Here is a 19,602-nt window from a genome sequence, read left to right as displayed (position 1 = left end):
AAATTTAATTATTAAATAATTTTATAATATATATATTATTAAATATATATAAATTAATTATAAAAAATATTAATACTTATACTTTTATATTAATTATTTTATATATAATAATATATATATATATATATATATAATATTATAAAAAAAAACTATTACTTTTATAAATTATTAAATAATATAATAACTTTATATTTTAATAAAAAAATATATACTATATTTTTTTATAAAATATTATAAAAATATAAGTATTTTTTAAATAATTAATATATTAATATAATACTTTTACTATATAAGTATAACTTTATACTAATATAACTTTTTATATTTTTTTATTAGCTAAAAAAAAAACTATTTTTATAAATATGTTTTAACTTAAGTAATAAAGCTAGCTGCTTTAATAGCTACTTTTATATTTTAAAGCTTTTTAAAAATAATTATTTATTAATTTTATAAAAACTAATAATTATTTTTAAATATATATTTAAGCTTTTATTTACTTTTTAATTTATAAATTAAATATATTTTTATATTTTTTTTTAATTTATAAATTAAATAAGCTTTTAATATTATTTTAATTTATAAATTAAAAATATTAATTTATTTTTATTTATAGATTATATTTTTTAATAAACTTTTATTAATTTTTTATTTTTTAAATATTAAATTATATTTTTTAATTATTTAAATAAATTTTTATTATTTTTTTAAATTTAAAAATTTTATATATTTAATATATTTATAATTAAATTAAAAAATTAATTAATATTATATTATTATTTTATATATTTTTTTAAGCTTTTTTAATAAATATAAATTTATTTTAATTATTTATTAATTAATTATATTTTTATAAGCTTTATTATATTTTTATTTAATTAATAACTTAATTAATTAATTTATTAAAAGCTTAATTATTTATTATAATAGTTAATTATATTAATATAAATTATTTAATTCTTTTTAATTTTTTTTATAATATAATAATAATTTTAAAATTAAAAATTTAATAATATAAATTTATAAATATTAACTTTTATAATAATTAATATAAATAAATCTTTTATTTAATAAAATTAATTTTAAAAGCTAGCTTTTTATAAATTTTATAATAATAAAAAATTTTAAATTTAATAAAAATAATATAATTATTATTATAATTATTTAATTAAATTAAAAATAGTTTTTTTATTATAAATATAAATTTATATATTATATAATATTATTTATTAATAAATTTAAATTTTTTTAATAATATTATAATTAATAATTTATTAAAATATTTATTAATAAACCTTATATATTTATAATTAATTAAAATTTAATTTTATTTATATATATTTTTAAAATTATATTTTTAATTATATATTATATTTTATATTACTTTAATAAATTAATAAAAATAAACTATATTATTTAAAAAATAGCTTTTTATATTATTATTATTTACTTTAATATTAAAAATTATATAAATATTAAAGTTATAATAATAATAAATAAAATAATATATTTATTAAACTTAAATTAATAAATAAATATTATATAAATAATTTAAAATTATTTATTAATTATTAAATATTATATAAAAGTTTTTTTATATTTATTTATAAATTTTTTTTATTTTAATATAAAATATATATTTTTATATAAATAAAATCTTTTAATAAATATAAAAAATCTTTTTATTAACTAAAGTATTAATAAATTATTTATTTATAATATTAAATTTTATTTATAATTATAAAAAAATATTTTTATTATTATTGTTATTTAAACTATTATTATTTTTTTATATTTTTATTTATTTATATTTAAATTTAAATATAATATTTAAAAAAATATATTATATATAAAACTATTATTATATATTAAAAAATTAATTATTAAAAATAATTTTTATTAAATTATTAAAATTAATAATAATAATTTTAAGCTTTTAAATAAAATATTAATTAAAAAATTAATATATATTTTTAATAAAAAATTAAATTTTTTTTTTATTGTTAATTATATTTTATATAATATTATATATTAAGCTAAAATAAATTTAATTAATAGTTTAAAATAAAAAAAGCTTAAAATAATTAATATTATAAATATTATTAAAGCTTAAAATCTTTAAAAATTATTTTTATATTTATAAATAATATAAAAATATTTAAATAAAATTAAATAATTAATTTAATTTATTATTAATTTATTTAATAAAATATAAAAAAAAATTTATTAAAAAATTTAATTAATATTATAATAAATATATAATTATTAAGCTTTTTATAGTTAATTTATATTTATATATTATAAATATTTTTTTATATAAATATAATATTAAAGTATTTTTATTTTATTATAATATAAATATTATATATTTAAATATTAATTTAATAATTAATTAATTTAATAATTATTTATATAAATATAATAAAGTAATAATATAAAAAATATATAAATATAATTATATTATATTTATAATTATATTAACTATAGTTTAAATTTTTATAATATTTTAATAATTATTTATTTTTTTTAAAGTTTTAATAATTATTATTTATTTATAATTATACTTTTATAATTTTTATATTTAAATATTAATACTTTATATAAGCTAAAGTTATTTAAATTAATTATATTAAAAAAATACTTTATTTATTATTTTTTATAAAAATATATATTTTATTAAATAATTTTAATTTTTTTTTTATAAAAGTATTAATTATATTAAAAAAAGCTTTAATTAAAAATATTAAATTATTAAAAATAAATAAATTTAAAATTACTTTAAGGCTTAAAAATATAAATTATTAAATAAATAATAAATTAATATTTATTAATATTAATAATATTTAAAATAATTATATAAATAATAAATAAAATAATAAATATAATAAAAGAAAATTATATATATTTAAATTTAAAAATAATTAATTTTATTTTTTTTAATATATTTATATATATTTATATAATTAAATAAAGTTTATAATTAATTTTTAATTTTTATTAATAATTTTTTATATAATATTTATAGTAGTTTTAAATTTAACTTTTATTTTTATTAATAGCTAGTTAAAAAAAAACTATAATTTAAGCTTAAAAAAAATAAATAAATATATTATATTTTAGGCTTAATATAAATATTTTAATTTATTATTTTTATAGTTATTTATAAAAAAAGCTATTATAAAAATATATATTATAATTAAAGTAAAAGTTTTAAAAAAGCTAATAAATATTTTATAAATTATAAAAAAATAATAAAATTAAAAACCTTTATAAATATATAATAAAAAAATTATTAAATATATTATAATTATTATATTTATAATATTAATTAATATTTAAAGTTAAATTATTAGCTAAAGTTAATTATTTTTAAAAAAATTATAATAATATTATTTTATAACTTTAATATAGCTATTTTTAAAGTTTATTTTAATAACTTAGCTTTATAATTTATTATAATATTTTTTAATATTAATATTTTAAAAATAAGCTTTATAATTTAATTTTCTTTAATAATAAATTATTAAAACTTAAGCTTTATTATTTATTAGATATAGTAAGGTACCTAATAGTAATATAAACTACTATATAATATATTATATAATATAGTTAAATATATTATATTATATATAACTAGTTTTAAATAATAAATAGCTTAAATAAAAAAATTAAATATCTTTAATTATATAAAATAAAACTATAATAAATAATAATAATTATATATTTATATAATTACTAATATAATATTAAATAATATTTTTTATTTTTTTTTATTTTTACTATTATTACTAAATAATATTAAATATTATTATTATTAAATACTATTATTAAATTATAAAAAACTATATTATTTATTAATTAATTTACTTTATTTAAATTAAATACTTTAATATATTATTAATTATAGCTGCTAACTTTAATATACTTATAAAATAATTTAAAATAATACCTTTACTTTAAGATAATTTAAAAATACTACTTAAATAAATTAAAGGTTTAAAAACTTTAAAAAAAAAATTTTATACTTTTTTTATTAAATAATAAGCTTAATATTTTAACTTAAGTAAATTAAATAATTTAATATTAAATAATATATTAAAATTAAATAAAATTAAATTAAATTAAATTATTTAAATTATAATTACTTAACCTTAAGCTTTTATTATATTATTAATATAATTTATTTACTTTATTTAATTTATTAATATATATTAATAAAAAAAGCTATTAAATTTAATAAAATAACTATATATTAATATTATTAACTTTATTATTTATAATTTTTTAAAAAAATTTAACTATAAACTTTAGCTTTATTACTTAAATAAAAAAAATTAAGTAATATTAATATTATTAACTTTATTTATAGAAAATAATACAGCAGTTATTTTACTTAATTCTTTAAATAATAAAAGAAATATTTTATTTACTATAATTATAAAACTTTTTTTTTTTATTTTTTATTAAAATTATTTTTTTTTTATTAATTTATTTTTTAAACTTTAAAACCTTTTACTTTAGCTATATTAACCTATATATTTAAAAATTATTTAAAATAATAAAGCATTATATATAATAAATAATTTATATTTATATATATAAATATTATTATTAAACCTTAAAAAAATAATTAATAATCCTTTAATAATGCCTTTAAATAATTAAATAATTACTAGCTTTAATATAAAAAATAAAACCACCCCTCTTTAACTTATTCTTTTAATATATTTATTTAATAAATAATTTAAACTTTTATTTAAATACTTTATTAACTTAATTTAAATTAATAAAAAAATATAACCTAAAGATAATTAAAAACTATTAAATATAAAATACTTTAATCTTATAATAATTAATAATATAATAGTTAATAATATAATTATTTAAAATTAAGTTAATAACTTTATTAAAAATATTTAAAATAATATTATAATTAATAAATAAATTAAATAAATTAAATTAAACTTACTTTAACTTTTTTATAGTTTTATATTAAATTAATAAATATTAATTATTTAATTAATTAAAAAAGAACTTATAAAAATATTTATATAAAATTAAACTATAGTACTTTATTATTAATTTTACTTTAATTATATAAATATTATTATAAAATTAAATACTTTTTATTATATAGTTTAAAATTATAAAAATAATTTTAATATTAAATAATAAATAATATTATTTTTTTAAATTACTTAAGCAGCTAAATTTAATATAATAAAATAATAATTATTATAACTATACTTTTATATTAATTTTATTATTTATAAGCTTATTTTTAAATTATTTTTTAATATAATTATTAAAGAATATTTAAAATATATTTAAAAAAAGTAATAAACTTAAATTACTATAATTATATTTATTATTAACTTTAACTTTAATATTAAAATTATATATTATAAAAAATTAATAATATTCTTTACTATAGCTGCTTTTATTTAATTAAACTTAAATTAAATAAAATACACTAGCTATTAATATAATAACTATAAGTAATTAAATAAACTATATTAATATTAAAATAACTTAAAATAAAATATATATAGTAAATTTATTAAATTTAAAACCTTAAATTATTAATATTAAATACTTTTTTTTTATAATTAAAAGTAAATAAAACTATTATATTAAAGTAAATATAAATAAAACTATAATAATATATATTAAAAATAATTTTAATAAAATAAAAAATACTTTTTTTAATAGCTTAAATAATTTAAATATATATATTATTATTAATTTCTTTTTTAAAACTTTATTATTAACTTTATAAAAAATAAAATTAAAAATATATATATTATTATAAATAATACTAAAGCAGTAAATATTAAATATAATTTAAAAAAAATAAAGTTATTAATTTATAAAAGAATTTAATTTATTTAAAAATAAATATTTTTATATAGCTTATAATAAAACTACCTTTATTTATATTATATTTCTTTTTATAATTATTTATATTATATTAAATATAAAATTAATATTACCTTTTAAATTAAATTAAATATAATTAATATTAAAAAAAGCCTATAAGCTTTAAATTTACTATAAATATAACTATAAATTTATATTATAAATAATACTAATATATTATATTTATTTAAATATATATATATTACTAAAACCTTTTAATATTAAATTTAATAATAAAAACTTTAAAAAAATTAAATTAATTAAACTATTTTAAATAAAATTAAATAATATAATATTTATATTTTATATTAAATTAATTATAAATAATTAACTATAAACTTTATTAAAAATTATAAATTTTTATTTTAAATAAAATTAAATTATTAAAGTATAATAAAACCTTAAATATAATAATATATTAAAATATAAATATACTTAAGTTACTTTAAAGTTTAATTTAAATAAACCAGCTACTATAGCTATAATTAATATTAATTATTTTAATATATTTATTAATAAAATATAATTAAAAACCTTTTTTTTTTAATATTTAATTATATAATTTTAATAAATTAAATATTATAAATATAGTAAATAATTTACTTATATTAACTATAAAAGTAAAATTTAATTTTTATATAAAAAAATAAATAAAAAATATATTAATTAATATATATTTTTATATAAAAGCTTAAGTAAAGCCAGTATTTAAATTAAATATATTTATTAATATAAACTTCTTTAATAAATATAATATTAACTTTATTATTTTATAATAATATTATATAATAAAAATAATTTATAAAGTAATTATTTTAATTAAAATTTAATATAAAAGTAAATTTATTTATAAATAAATAATTATATTTAAAAATATTATTATTATATTATACTTAAGTATTTATATATTAATATATTATATAAAATTTAAAAAATTAAACTTATATAATACTTAATAAATATATTATTTTATATTATAAATAAATAATATTATAAATTATATTTATATTTTATAAATATTTAAAGTTATATTTAATATAAGTTAAATTTTTATTATTAATAACTTTAATAAACTTTTTATTTTTTATTAAAAATAAAAAATTAATATATTTTTTAACTATAATAATAATTATTTTTATATTTTAAAATCTTAAGTAACTATAATATTTAATATATATAATAACTTTATAATATATAAATTAAATAAATTTTTATTTAATAAAATATTAAATTTTATAAATAAAAATATAAATATAAAATATTATAATATTAATTTATATTTACTATTAAGTAAAAAATATAAAACTATATTTAAATTAATTAATATTTTATTTAAAATTATAGTAAATAATATTTATATTTATAATAAATATATTTAAAAAGTAAATATTTTTTAAAAAATTATTTTTAAATATAATATTTAAAAAAATAAAAGTATTATATTTTTTTTTTAAAAAAAATATATATTAACTTTATAAATAATTAATAAAATTAAAAAATATATATTTAACTATACTTTTTTAAACTAAAAAACTAAAAATACTTAAATAATATAATAAATAACTTTTATATATAAGGCTAAGTAAGTTAAATAAAATAATTAATATTATTTAATTATTTAATTTTTATAATTTAATAAATAATAAATAAATAATAAAAAAGCTAAATAATAATAAACTTATAACCTTTAAATAAAATTATTATATTAAATATATACTTTATATTATTTTAAAAAAATATTATTAATTTTCTTTAATATAAAAAATATATTATTATATTTAATACTTTAGCTTTCTTTTATTAATTATTTATTTATAATAAATATAAAAATTATATAATATTAATTAGCTTATATAGTTTAAAAATATTTTATATAATTATTATAAAATTTAAAAATAATTTTATATTTATTTAAAGATTTATAAATTAAAAACTATATTTATATTAAAAATTTATTTATATATATATAAATAATATTATAATATTTAATAATAGTTTTAATAAATATTATATATATTTATATATAATTTTTAAATTATTTAAAAACCTTTAATTAATTATAAACTTTAAAAAGTTATTTATTAAATATTCTTTAATATATTTATTTAAATTTTAAATTAATATATTTAGCTTTATAATAATAAAAAAATAAATTAAAGTAATAATAAATATTAAAATATTAATAAACTTTATAAATTTAAAAATATACTTTAATATAGTAATATTTTTAAAAAAATTTATTTATAAATTTTAATAAAAAATATAATTATTTAAAAACTAAAAAATATAACTTTTTATTAAACTTTATAAATAAAGCTAAAAAATAAATAATATAAATAAAAAAGTTTAATACTTTAAACTTTTAAAAGTTATTTTTATATTTACTATAGCTAAAAAAAAAAATATTTTAAATTTTATAAAACTACTTTTTAAAAAAGCTTTAATTATATTATTATAATTTAATAAAATTACTTTTTTTTAAAATAAATACTAGTAATAAAAAATTTAAAGTATTTTTTTTTTATATAAAAAATAATATTTAAAATAAAATAATATTATACTAGAATATATAATTAATTATATTTTTTAATTAATTATTTTTTAAATTAAAATAAAAATATAAATTAATTAAGCTAGAATTAATATACTTTATATAAGCCTGCTATTTACTAAAAACTATAATTTAATTTTCTAGTTATTTTATATAAATTTTTGTAAATTACTTTATAATAAAAAAATATTAAAATATATATTAACTAAAACCTTAAACCTTTTAAAAGCTAATTTTTAATTAATAATTATATTAATATATTTTAATTAATTTTACTTTAATATATATTATATTTTTAAAAAAATAAATATTATTTTTAATATACTTTTAAAGCTTTTTATTTTTTATAATTAATAATATAAAGTAAATTAAAAAAAAATACTTTTTAAAAAAGTATATAATAAATTAAATAATATCTTTATTAATATATACTATATAATATATACTTTTAAAATTAACTTAATTTTAAAAGCCTAAATTTTAAAAAAATATAAAAAAAATAAAAATATTATAAAATTATTATATAATTTATTAATAATATAAATAATATTAAACTTTTATTTTTTATAAAAAATAATCTCTTTTATTAAAAAAAAATAAATAATATTAATAAACTATATATTTTAAATAATTATTTAAAATTTATTTTATTAATTATATATAATAAATAATTTTATATAAAAATAAAAAAAACTATAGCTATATTTAAAAAACTTAATATTAAATATATATTAAAAAAATATAATAATATATAAACTATTACTTAATTTACCTTAAATATAATATAAAATAAATTAAATTATTAAAAAAACTTTAATTTATTATATTTTTACTTTAATTATTTTATATTATTATTATAAACTTTATTATAAAACTACCTTTAATAAATATATGCTTTTTTTAATAATTTTTTAATTATAATTTAAAAATAAATTTATTATTTATTATTATTTATAAATAATTTTATAAAACTATTTTAATTTTAAGCTTTATATAATATAAAGTTAAATAATAAGCCCAGGTGCTTATTTAATCTCTTTTACTTTATAATTAAAAAATACTTAAAGTTATAGTAAATAATAAAAACTTAAAATTTATAAATAAATTTTAAAAGGTACTTTTTTAAGTAATAAATATAAAACTTATATTTAATATAAAATACTATTTTTAAATAAATAATATATTAAAATACTAAAACTAAATAATAAAAATTACTATATAATATTATATAATAACTTTTAATATATTATAAATTAATATAATACTAGCTTTATAGTTTAATTTTAATAATATAATTAATATATTTATTAAATAATTTTTAAATAAACTTTTAATAAGCTTTAAGTTAAAAAAAATCTTAAACCTGCTTAATAAAAAAATTATTATAAATAAAAAAGTATTAAATATATTATATTAATTATATATAAAAAATATAAAATAGCTTATAGCTAAAGTATAAATATTTATAAAATAACTATATAATGAAAAAATATAACTTACTATAATTTTAAATAAATAATAATATATATTTTAAATTATATAAAAAATATATTTTTTTAAATAAACCTTTTTATAAATAATTTTAATAAAAAGCTAGATTTTTTAAAAATATTAATAAAATTAATTTACTAATATATAAATTAAAAATATTACCTGCTTAATATATTTATAATATAATATTAATAATATATTTTTTATATATATTAAATATAAATAACTTATATTATTATAAATTTTTAAAATTTAAAAAAATTTAAATTAATAAAAAAAAATAATATAAAATATAAAAAATTATATAATATAAAATAATTAAAAAAAATTAATACCCTTAAGTAAAATTTTTTATAAAATAAAAAAACTATAAATTAAAAAATAATTAATAAAAAAAATAAATATTATTTTAAAAACTAATATTATAATATAACTACCTGCTAAATATATTAAGCTATAATAGCTAGTAAAATTTAATTACTTTTTATAACTTAATTAATATTTATATTAATATTATTTATATATATATATATAAGTTTTTTTAACTTTTTTTATATTTTAAAATAAAAATAAAAATTATTTTTATATAAAAATATATTAATAAAAATTATTTTATATATAAAAAATTAAAATATAAAAAAAAATTATAATTTTAATATTAATAAAATTACTTAATTTTATTTTATATAAAAAAAAGCTAAAGTAATTAAAAATATAATATAATATAACTATAAAAGTAATTTATTAATATAATTTTAATATAAATATTAAAAATAAAAAAAATATATATAAAGTATTTATAATAAATACTTTTTATATAATTAATATAATATTAAAAAATTATTTAGCCTACTTTATAATAATTATAAAAAAAGCAATAATAATATATATACTTTAAATAAAAACTTAATTAAAATAAAGCAGCTATAAAAACCTTAATATTAAAATAACCTTTATTATTTAATATATTAATAAAAAGTAATAATATTATTTATTTATAATAATATAAACTTTATTAATTATAATTTTCTTTAAAATTAAAGTAATTATATTAAAAAATAATAAAAGCTTATAAAATATAATAATTAAATATTATATATTTAATTATATATTATTTATAATTTATTATTATAAATAATACTTTAATTAAATTTTATAATTTAATTAAAATTTTATTTAAATATAAAACTTTAATAAAATAATATTAAATTAAATTATTTTAATTATAAATAAAGCTTAAAATTAATTAAGCTTAATATTATTATTTTAATATATAAAATAAAAAAATATTATAAATTTATTTTATAACTTTAAATATTTTAATAAAATATTTAAAAATAATAAAGTTATTTTATTAAATAATATAATTAAATATATTATTAAAATATTTTAAATAATTATTTATAAAAAAGTTAAAAAAAAACTTAAAGAAATTTTATATATATTTATAAAAAATAATTATTTAAATAAAAATTTATTTTTTAATATAATATTATTAAAACTAAAGGTTTTTATTTATATATATAAAACTTTTATAAATTATTAAGTTATTAATATAAATAATAAAATTATTTAAAATTAAAAAAATTAAATAATAAAAAACTTTTTTATTTATATTTAAAAAAAAATAAAAATAAAAAAACTATTTTTAATATAATTAAATTATTTAATATAAAAATATATTTATAATTAAATAATATATAATATTAATAGCAGTATTATTTTAAATTTTATATTTTTTAAAAAAGTATTTTATAATTAAAAAAAATATAATATAAATAAAAAGTTTTATTAATATTTTACTTATATTATATATAAACTAAAGAAAATATTATATATTATAATAAAATAAAATTATTTAATTTAAAATACTTTTAAAAGCTATAAAATTATAATTATAAATAATAAAATAATATTTTAAAAATTAATAAAAATTATATTATTTAAAAAAAAAGTATATATAACTAAACCTTTTAAATTAAATATAAATATTAATTATATTAAAATAAAAAAAAATAAAAAAAATAAAAAGTTAAAAAATAAATAAAAAATAAAAAATAATAATATTATATTAAATAACTTAAATTAATAAATAATTAATATTATTTATAATATATAATATTATATAAGTTTATAAAATAACTAAAATAGTTTATTTTTATAAAAAAAAAATTTATTAAATATAATAAGATACCTAATAATAATATAAACTACTATATAATATATTATATAATATAATTAAATATACTATATTATATATAATTAGTTTTAAATAGTAAATAGTTTAAATAAAAAAATTAAGTATTTTTAACTATATAAAATAAAACTATAATATTATTATTTAATTTATTTAAAGCTTATATTTTAAAAAAAAATTATTATAAATTAAATAAAAGTATAAAAAATATAAAAAAAAAGTAATTATAAATTATTTTAATTTATAAATTAAAAAAATAAAAGTATATTTTTAATTTATAAATAAAAAAGCTTAATATATTTATATATTTTTTTAATTTATAAATTAAAATAGCTATAGGTAATAAAGTAATAATACTTTAAGTAAAGGTATTAAAATTTTATTTAAGTTAATAATTTTTTTTAATTAATAAAAAAATATAAAAAGTTATACTAGTATAAGGGTATACTTATATAATAAAAATATTATACTAGTATATTAATTACTTATATTAAATTTATTAATTTTTAATATTATAATTTTTTTATAAATAATTAGCTTTTAGTAATAATTTAATTTTAAATATTAATTAATTTTATAAATTTAATAATTATAATATATTTAATAACTTTTTTATTATATATTTATAATAATTTTTAATTTTATTATTTTTTTATAATTTATAAAATATTTATAAGTTTTTTTAAAACTTTTATTTTAATTATAATATATATTTTTATAATAGCTTTTTTTATAAATAATTATAAAAGTAATAAATAAAAATACTTATATTAAGCCTAAAGCTTAATATATTTTTATTTTAAATTAAATTATATTTTTTTTAATTAATTATTAATAAAAGCTAATTTTAAATTTATTTTAAATATTATTTATAATATTATTAATAATAATTATAAAATTTTTTTAATTTTATTTAATTATATAAATATATATAAATATAATAAAATAAATAAAATTAATTATTTTTAAACTTAAAAGTATATATTTTTTTTTATTTTTTTTTAATTATTATATTTACTATATATATAATTATATTAAATATTATTAATATTAATTAATATAAATTTTTTTTTATTTAATAATTTATATTATTAGCTTTTAAAAATTTTTAAATTTATTTATTTTTAAATAACTTAATTTTATTAATTAAAGCTATATATAATATAATAAATACTTTTATAAAAAAAATTATAATTATTTAATATAATATATATTTTTATAAAAGTTAATAATTAAAGTATTTTTTTTAATATAATTTATTTAAATAGTTTTAAGTTTTTAAAAATATTGGTTTTTAAACTTAAAAATTATAAAAATATAAATATAAATAAAAAATTATTATTAAAGCTTTAAAAAAAATAAATAATTTTTTAAGTATTATAATAATTTAAAATATAATTAATATAATTATAAATATAGCTTTATTATATTAATATATTTATTATATTAATAAGTTATAATATTAATAAAAGTAATAATTAAATTTATTAATTATTAAATAAATATTTAAGTATAAAATATTTATATTATTATAAAATAAAAATACTTTAATATTATATTTATATAAAAAAATATTTATAATATTTAAATATAAATAAATTATAAAAAGCTTAATAATTATATTTTTAATATTATATTAATTAAGCTATTTAATAAAAAAAATATTTATATTTTATAAAATAAATAAATAATAAATTAAATTAATTAATTAGTTTTATATAACTTTTTTTAAATTATTTATAAATATAAAAGTAATTTTTAAAAATTATAAGCTTTAATAATATTTATAATATTAATTAATATAAGCTTTTTATTTTAAAGCTATTAGCTAAATATATTTTAATTTAATATATAATATTATATAAAATTTAATTAATAATAAAATTTTTTTTTTAGTTTTTTATTAAAAATATATATTAATTTTTTAAAAAATATTTTATTAAAAAACCTAAAGTAATTATTGTTTATTTTAATAATATTATAAAAGCTGCTTTTAATAATTAATTTTTTAAAATATAATAATAATTTTATATATATTATATTAATTAAAATATATTATTTAAAAATAAATAAAAGTAAATAAAAATATAAAAAAGTAATAGTAATTTTAATAATAATATAATAAAAAAACTTATATAAAACTATAAATTAAATTTATTATTATTAATAAATAATTATTTAATATAATAATTAATAAAAATATTTTTTATATTTATTAAAAGGTTTTTTTTATATAAAAATATTTTTTATATTTATTAAAAAGTTTTTTTTATATACAATATATTTTATATATTAAAATAAAATAAAAATATAAATAAACTTAAATATATTTTTATTTAAAGTTTAATAATTAATAAATAATTTTAAATTATTTATATAAAATATATTTATTAATTAAAGTTTAATAAATATTTTATTTTATTTATAATTATTATAATTTTAATATTTATATAACCTTAAGTATTAAAATAAATAATAATAATATAAAAAATTATTTTTTAAATAATATAGTTTATGTTTATTAATTTATTAAAGTAATATAAAATATAATATATAATTAAAAATATAACTTTAAAAATACTTATATAAATAATTAAATTATTATAAATTATTAATATTTAAAGTTTATTAAAAAATATTTAAACAAATTATTATAAATAATATTATTAAAAAAACTTAAGTTTATTAATAAATAATATTATATAATATATAAATTTATATTTAATATTAAAACCTTTTTTTATTTTATTTAATTAATTATAATAAATATTATATAATTTTTTTTAAATTTAAAATTTTTTATTATTATAAAATTTATAAAAAACTAGGTTTTAAAACTAGTTATATAAAATAAAAAATTTACTTTTATTAATTATTATATAAATTAACTTTTAATAATTTATATTAATAAATTTTTAATTTTAAAATTATTATTATTTTATAAAAAAAGCTAAAAAATATTAAAAAAATTATTCTAATATATTTAGCTTTAAAAAATACTTAAATATTTTATAAACTAGCTAGCTAAACTATTAGTTAATTATAGTTATATAAAACTTATAAAAATATAACTATTTAATTAATAATTAAAATAAATTTATATTTATAAAAAAAACTATTAAATAAAGTATATAAAAACATTTATTTAATTATTTTTAAAAGAATTATAAAAATATTAATTAAATAAAGTATTTAAATTTAAAAATATAAATATTTATTTAAATAATTAAAAAATATAATTTAATATAAAAAAAATAAAAAGCTAGTAAAAGTTTATTAAAAATTAAAGGCTATAAATAATAATAAATTAATTTTTATAATTTATAAATTAAAGTAATAGCTAGAGTTTATTTAATTTATATATTAAAATAAATACTAAAGCTTATTTAATTTATAAATTAAAAAAAAAATTATAAGCTACTATAATAAATAATTTTTAAAGCTTTATATTTAAATATAAAAGTTAATATTAAAATAGCTAGCTTTATTATTTATATTAAAAAGTATTTATAAAAATATTTTTTTTTAATTAATTAAATTAAATTAAAAGTTATATTTATACAAAATTATACTTATATACTAAAAATATTATATTTTTTTTTAATTACTAATAATATAATTTTTAATATTTTTTTAATATATTTTATTATTTTATTTTATATTTATATAATTATATATTTATTACTTTATAATATAATTAAAATATATAATTATTTTATAAATATATATTTAAATAATATTAAATATTAAATATATATATATATTAAAAAAAATAATATAAGTTTTTTATTTCTTTTTTCTTTTATAATATTATAATTATTATTATTATTATTACTATTATTAATATTATTAATATTATTAATATTATTAATATTATTAATATTATTAATATTATTAATATTATTATTATATTTTTTAATTTTATTATTTTTAAAAATAAAAATAAAAATATAACTAAGGCTTTTATTGGTAATATAATTTATTTTTGTTTTATTTTTTATTTTTTTTTTATTTTTTTTTACTAATTTATATTTTAAGAAAATTAAAAAAAAAACAATAATATAAGCTTTAAAGTATAAAAATATAAGCTTTTTATTTAAATTACCTTTTGCTAAATTAAAAAATATATTATATAAAAAATATATTTAAAATATAATTATAAGCAGGATTATATTTTTTAATTAAAATATAAATTTAATTAATTATATTAATTAATATTAGTAATATATTAATAATAATTATAGTTACTTTTTTTAATATATTATTATAGTTTTATTTTATATAGTTAAAAATATTTAATTCTTTTATTTAAACTATCTATTATTTAAAATTAATTATATATAATATAATATACTTAACTATATTATATAATATATTATATAATAATTTATATTATTATTAAATACTTTATTATATTTAATAAATTCCTTTTTTATAAAAATAAATTATTTTAATTATTTTATAGACTTATATAATATTATATATTATAAATAATATTAATTATTTATTAATTTAAATTATTTAATATAATATTATTATTTTTTATTTTTTATTTATTTTTTAACTTTTTATTTTTTTTATTTTTCTTTATTTTAATATATTTAATATTTATATTTAATTTAAAAAGTTTAATTATATATATATATTTTTTTTAATAATATAGTTTTTATTAATTTTTAAAATATTATTTTATTATTTATAATTATAATTTTATAGCTTTTAAAAATATTTTAAATTAAATAATTTTATTTTATTATAATATATAATATTTTTTTTAATTTATATATAATATAAGTAAAATATTAATAAAACTTTTTATTTATATTATATTTTTTTAATTATAAAATATTTTTTTAAAAAATATAAAATTTAAAATAATATTATTATTAATATTATATATTACTTAATAAATATATTTTTATATTTTTTATATTAAATAATTTAACTATATTAAAAATAGCTTTTTTACTTTTATTTTTTTTTAAATATAAATAAAAATTTTTTTTATTATTTAATTTTTTTAATTTTAAATAATTTTATTATTTATATTAATAATTTAATAATTTATAAAAGTTTTATATTTATAAATAAAAACCTTTAGTTTTAATAATATTATTATAAAAAATAAACTTTTATTTAAATAATTATTTTTTATAAATATATATAAAATTTCTTTAAATCTTTTTTTAACTTTTTTATAAATAATTATTTAAAATATTTTAATAATATATTTAATTATATTATTTAATAAAATAATTTTATTATTTTTAAATATTTTATTAAAATATTTAAAATTATAAAATAAATTTATAATATTTTTTTATTTTATATATTAAAGTAATAATATTAAATTTAATTAATTTTAAGCTTTATTTATAATTAAAATAATTTTATTTAATTTTATTTTATTAAAGTTTTATATTTAAATAAAATTTTAATTAAATTTTAAAATTTAATTAAATTATTATTTATAATAATAAATTATAAATAATATATAATTAAATATATAATATTTAATTATTATATTTTATAAGTTTTTATTATTTTTTAATATAATTACTTTAATTTTAAAAAAAATTATAATTAATAAAGTTTATATTACTATAAATAAATAATATTATTACTTTTTATTAATATATTAAATAATAAAGGTTATTTTAATATTAAGGTTTTTATAATTACTTTATTTTAATTAAGTTTTTACTTAAAGTATATATATTATTATTGCTTTTTTTATAATTATTATAAAGTAAGTTAAATAATTTTTTAATATTATATTAACTATATAAAAGGTATTTATTATAAATACTTTATATATATTTTTTTTATTTTTAATATTTATATTAAAATTATATTAATAAATTACTTTTATAATTATATTATATTATTTTTTTAATTACTTTAGCTTTTTTTTATATAAAATAAAATTAAATAATTTTATTAATATTAAAACTATAATTTCTTTTTATATTTTAATTTTTTATATATAAAATTATTTTTATTAATATATTTTTATATAAAAATAATTTTTATTTTTATTTTAAAATATAAAAAAAAGTTAAAAAAACTTATATATATATATATAAGTAATATTAATATAAATATTTATTAAATTATAAAAAATAATTAAATTTTATTAGTTATTATAGCTAAATATATTTAATAAATAATTATATTATAATATTAATTTTTAAAATAATATTTATTTTTTTTATATATAATATTTAAAAAATATTTTTTATTATTAAATATAATTATTTATATTAATAAATAAATTCTTTTATTATTTAAATAAATTTAAAGTATTTTTTTTATTAATTATTTTTTAATTTATAATTTTTTTATTTTATAAAAAATTTTACTTAAAAATATTAACTTTTTTTAATTATTTTATATTATATAATCTTTTATATTTTATATTATTTTTTTTATTAACTTAAATTTTTTTAAATTTTAAAGGTTTATAATAATATAAATTATTTATATTTAATATAAGTAAAAAATATATTATTAATACTATATTATAAATATATTAAATAAATAATATTTTTAATTTATATATTAATAAATTAATTTTATTAATAATTTTAAAAAGTTTAATTTTTTATTAAAATTATTTATAAAAAGATTTATTTAAAAAAATATATTTTTTATATAATTTAAAGTATATATTATTATTTATTTAAAATTATAATAAATTATATTTTTTATTATATAATTATTTTATAAATATTTATACTTTAATTATAAACTATTTTATATTTTATATATATAATTAATATAATATATTTAATACTTTTTTCTTTATAATAATTTTTTTATTAAATAAATTTAAAAAAATTTTTAATTTAAAGTTTATTAAAAGTTTATTTAAAAATTATTTAATAAATATATTAATTATATTATTAAAATTAAATTATAAAGCTAATATTATATTAATTTATAATATATTAAAAGTTATTATATAATATTATATAATAATTTTTATTATTTAATTTTAATATTTTATATTTATTATTTAAAAAAATATTTTTTTAAATTTATTTATAAATTTTAAGTTTTTATTATTTACTATAACTTTAAGTATTTTTTAATTATAAAGTAAAAAAAATTAAATAAATATTTATATTTATTATTTAATTTTATATTATATAAAGCTTAAAATTAAAATAATTTTATAAAATTATTTATAAATAATAATAAATAATAAGTTTATTTTTAAATTATAGTTAAAAAGTTATTAAAAAAAATATATATTTATTAAAAGTAATTTTATAATAAAGTTTATAATAATAATATAAAATAATTAAAATAAAAATATAATAAATTAAAGTTTTTTTTATTTGTATATAAAATTATTTATTATATATAATTAATAAAATTAATTTTAAATAATTATTTAAAATATATAATTTATTAATATTATTTATTTTTTTTTAATAAAAAA

Source organism: Trichoderma asperellum, chromosome 1, assembly GCF_020647865.1.
Source record: "Trichoderma asperellum chromosome 1, complete sequence".
Taxonomy (NCBI): domain Eukaryota; kingdom Fungi; phylum Ascomycota; class Sordariomycetes; order Hypocreales; family Hypocreaceae; genus Trichoderma; species Trichoderma asperellum.
The sequence above is the reverse complement of the archived record's forward strand: the minus strand, read 5'-3'. Positions refer to the sequence as shown.